The sequence below is a fragment of the Hyaena hyaena genome, unplaced genomic scaffold (assembly GCF_003009895.1).
Source record: "Hyaena hyaena isolate Hyena2069 unplaced genomic scaffold, ASM300989v1 scaffold_120, whole genome shotgun sequence".
NCBI classification, from domain to species: Eukaryota; Metazoa; Chordata; class Mammalia; order Carnivora; family Hyaenidae; genus Hyaena; species Hyaena hyaena.
The window spans coordinates 9,102-13,907 of record NW_024080752.1 but is presented as its reverse complement, the minus strand read 5'-3'; the positions used below and the strand labels follow the sequence as shown (position 1 = coordinate 13,907).

Sequence of the window (4,806 nt, the reverse complement as noted above, 5' to 3'; positions counted from 1 at the left end):
GAGATACTGTCTGAAAATATTTGGTGAGATTTTCTCATATAAAATGAGAGACTTCATAAACCTCCCATGTAGCAATCCAGTTTCTTGGTATATTAAAACTTTTTATATCAAGGTTACCCCACCCTGAGATTTCTTTTTCATTTAACTATGGGGAATCTTAGCACATTACTTACCTGTTCCTTTTTGAAATTCTCTTTTTCTTGGAATTTTGTCCTTTGTATTAGTCAAGTCTCTCCAGAGAAACAGAATTAATAAGATATCTAGCTAGCTACCTATTTATGTAATTTAGTTATATAAATATGATAGAATATACATTTATTGTAATAAATTGGCTCACATGGTTATCAAGGCTGACAAATCCCAAGATCTGCAGCTGGCCAACTGAAGACCCAGGAGAGCAGGCAGTAATAGTTTCAGTCTGAATGCTGGCAGGCTCAAGACCCAGAACGAGCTTTTGTTTCAGTTCTCATCTGAAGGCAGGAAAAAACACATGTCCCAGCTTAAGGCAGTCAGGCAGGAAGAGTTCCCTCTTTTTTATTTTTTTAAATGTTTTTATTTATTTTTGAGAGAGAGCGCGAGAGCAAGTGAGAGCGCACAAGTGGAGGAGGGTCAGAGGGAGAGAAGGAGGGAGAGGGGGAGGCAGAGTCAGAAGCAGACTCCAGGCTCTGAGCTGTCAGCACAGAGTCTGACGTGGGGCTCAGACTTGTGAACTGAGAGATCATGACTGGAGCTGTACTGGACACTTAACTGACTAATACACCCAGGTACCCCAGGAGGAATTCCTTTTTGCTTGCTGAGTGTCAGTCTTTTTTTCTGCAGGCCTTGGATTAATTGGATGATAAAAGGAAGGGCAATCTGCTCTACTTATTCTACCAATCCAGATATTAATCTCATCTAGAAACATCCCCACAGACCTACCCAGGATAATGATTGACTAAATATCTGGGTACCTTGTGGCCTACTCAATCAAGTTGGCACATAAAATTACCTTTCACATTTGATCTTAGCTATCTTCCCCTACAACTTTACTTTTATTTTCATTCATAAATGTGGATATCCTTCATAGCTAAGACCATCCACCTCCATTCCTCCTCTCTAAACATTCCTTGACACTTTCCATCAGACATCCTCAGCTCCATCCCCATCCCTAACTTCACGCGGAGCAAGTAAAATCTGACTCTATGAAAATCAAGTATTTCAAAGTTGTACCAAAGTTTCTACTTTAGTTGTCCATTATTCTTGTAATGGTGTCACAATTATTCTAGGTACTCGGGCTCAAACCCACAGAGGCATCATTGAATCTACCCATTTTCTTTTCTTTTCATAGAAAAAAACTCAACTTTTCTTGATTTTTTTTTAAAGTTTTTCTTAGATCCCTCCTGTCCTCCTTTCTTCCCTGTTCCTTCTGCCTGCATGATAATATAGTCCACAGCACATGGCTATTGCTGCTGCTCTTGGTCAGATTCATTTAATAAGCACTTCCTCTGTGCTAGGTGCTATATTAGCACTTTATACATATTTTCTCATTTATGTGTCCTCCCAAATCCTTTAAAGCAGGTATTATTATCCCATACTTTGCAGTTGAGGCACTGGGAATAAGTGATCTGTGCAAGCTTTCCTAGCTGGTAAGTAGCAGAATGAGAATTAAAACTCAGGCCTGAGTCCACAGCATGCATTCTCAAAACCCCTTATATAGTGCCTCTTTGGATTTTCTAAAATTTCTTCCAACTCACATTTATACACCATTCCCAGTTCTAATCTTCTCTATAACTACTGACAGCAAAATCTGAAAACATGTTATTTTTCAGTATCTTTCCCTATTCAGAAACCTTCCAGTGGCTCTCCATTGCACAGGGGACTTAATTCAAGTTAGAGCTGCCTTACAGACATTTCTCCTCATCCATTCTGCTTCACTGCCCACTCCCACTTGCTCAGTTGTCTGGATGTGCTGTCATTCCTTGGTGCGTATTCTGCCTTCCATCTGTTGTAGTTGTCCTTTCTATCCCAGCTGATACATCTCAGTGCATCCTTCTGTGTCCAGTACATATGTCTTCAGCCTGGAAGAACATCCCAGAAGCTCCATACTTTTATTTTCTTACTAGAACTAAACCTTCATCTCATAATTTTGGTGAGCATGTGACTCATGATTATTATGTAGTTAATCAGCCTGTCTTCCCAATAAGTAAACTTTTATTTCTGACTTGTTGGCAAGTGTAAGTTTGACAGGGATGGGGTGGCATTCTATTCATCCCTGAGTTGCCCTTCCAGATCCCCTCTGCCCTTGAGGACTAAATCAGCCACTCTTCCTTTGCTAGGAGGGTAAGGGTAGGGTGGGGGGCATTGCAGTTGATAGCTCCCAGCCAAGTCCCTTTTGAATTGCCTCTAGCAGAAGAGAACAGCCTATATCTAGTGATTGGTCAATGTAGGAATACAAAGGTCTGGCCCCTTGCTTCAATATGGGGTAACTCACAAGAGCCATTCCAGCTCCAGAGCTCCCCATGGGATTGATAAAGTCCTTTGTTGTCACTGTATTGCTCTTTGGCTTCCCCCTCTGTCCAGTTATGCTTCCTGTCCTCCTCCACTTCCAATACACTGTCTGCACACAAATATTTCCTTCAGCATTTCTTTCCCAGAGAGCCTGACCTATGCGAGGGGGGTCTACACATGGCTGGTAGTGTTATCTCAGTTGAATGGGAGAAAGAGGCTGGGGGGATACCATTTAGGATGTGGGTTTTTTCTTATTTTCCTGTTTTCACTACAGTGCTTTTGCCAGCCTCTTTGTCACAGTTTGGATTTTCTTTGGTTCATTTTCTCTATAGAATAAGCCTCTTTGTGGGGTAAGAGACACTGGTTTACTGGTGGGTTGGGAGGAAGCCTGGGAATCAGAATGCCTTATGCTGACATTCGTCCACCTATTTTCAGGACTGCTCCCCTTTCTTGCATGGCATCAAGGGTCTCTGTTTCCTGAGCCTTCCCAGGATGCTGTGGGGGGAGTTGGCTTATTTCTTACTCTTCTCTTCAGGTATTTAGTTGCCAATTCCTCCAACTACTTTCTGACTCCTGAGACTTTTTGCACTAACTTGGTTTTGTTTCCTCGTTTTCTTTACATTTGAAGGTTTGTAATTTTTGCATTCTTTCACTCATTTTAGTAGAGCTTCTGGAGGAAACGGGGTTTAGCACAGGTATAAAATATGCCCTGTTTAACCAGCAGTATAGGAGTTCATGGTTTGTTGCCAACTTTGGAACATCTTGATTTTATTTTTAAATAAAGGCAATGATTTCTTAAGATACATACATGTGGCATTTTATTTGAAAATATATTTTTATTTATTAAGTGAAAATTTGGATCACCATGTGGAGTATTGGGTTAAAATGAGTGTATTTTCATTCACCAGAACAGTGGCAAGAGCATCATCAGCCTCTGTCTCACCCAAGCACATGCAGCATGAGGGCCCCTAGCCAAGACTGACACTCCCCTTCCATATGCCTAAGCATCTAGAGAGAAATTAAACCTTTCACCAGTCACCCAGATGTTTTGTCTGCATGTCAAGAACCATCTGGAAGTGCCTAAGTAGTTGGATGTTTGTAGACAACATATCTTTGTGCCTGCCTGAATTTCTCTCACCTGATTTTGATGTTTGGCTTCATGGAGATGGAGCCAAAGGCTGACCAACTGGATCATCACTGATAGTGTCAATTACAGTGGGATCTGAGGGTTGTAACTTAAAGATCATGCTTTTTTTTTTTTTTTTTTTTTTTTTTTTTTTTTTTTTTNGTTTTTTTTTTTTTTTTTTTTTTTTTTTTTTTTTTTCGGGCTGTGTTTGATGCCCACAGTCACATTTTGGTTCATGTTTAGTCCATGTTTTGGGGACACAAGAGTGTTTATGCAAAGGTAAGGGCTGATTTCTGGAAAGTGGGCATGTGTACTGGAGGTGGTCTGCTGTGCTGCAGACTGCCAATCAAAATGTGCCAGCAGTGTCATTCAAGGTCAGAGACCCAGTGAACTGCCAATCAAAGTCGCAGGACTGTTCATGTTCACTTGTCAGTGTTAGAAAGAGGTCATTCTCTCTGTTGTGTGGCTAGTGTGTGAACAATGAGAGTGTTTCAGTGGCCAGAAGCATATTCTGCTGCCTACCCCCTGGTGATTTCAGGATGCTTGCCAAGGTTTTTCATATCCTACAGGAATATAAGGCTGAATGGTAGAAAAAGCCAATGGTATTTTTAAAACCTGAGTTATAGATTCGGATTTCTGAAAGCAAGCATGGTAGCTCATTTAGTGTGTAGCTTTGTTTAATAATATTTGCTTAAAATCTCTGTCTATAAGAAAGGATAACAGAAAAATCAGAAGTAATATTTTTAAATATCTAAAAAGAGACATCTCCTTTAAACATTTTGTGCTTGGTATTCAGTTTGCTTTCTTGCCTTACCTCAGTTAATCATTATCTTGTTGATTTTCATCATACAAAGATAAACTTTGCATTTATGGGAAAAATGACAATTTTAGGATGTGCTAACATCACAGAATAAAGCTTGAAAAATTACAATTTCAGAGTCTGGAAGACAAAATGATAGACGCATTAAGTTTTATATTTCAGTAGGGTCTTGATGGATTTTCCGAATAGCCCTCTCATAAGGCAAAGGAACAATTCATCATAATCAAGAACATTTGCCATCGAAAGTTATTTACTAGCAGCAGATGCTGTGGTGGGAAGATGTTCAAAGTTCAGCCAGTGTGCCTCCTTGTTGGCAAAACCTTCAAATGAGTCATGTTCTGAATGTTTTGCCTCCCCATTATAAAATATACTG

The 4,806-nt window shown here is 40.1% G+C and overlaps 1 long non-coding RNA gene across 1 annotated transcript; it reads right to left on the bottom strand.

Moving 5' to 3' along the window:
• Positions 1 to 298: 298 nt before the first annotated feature.
• Positions 299 to 4,485, bottom strand: LOC120235047. The gene is made up of 2 exons (XR_005529282.1): positions 4,428 to 4,485; positions 299 to 470 (listed from the first exon to the last, which is right to left on the bottom strand). It is a non-coding gene; the product is annotated as an uncharacterized LOC120235047 (long non-coding RNA).
• Between the last annotated feature and the right edge of the window lie 321 nt (positions 4,486 to 4,806).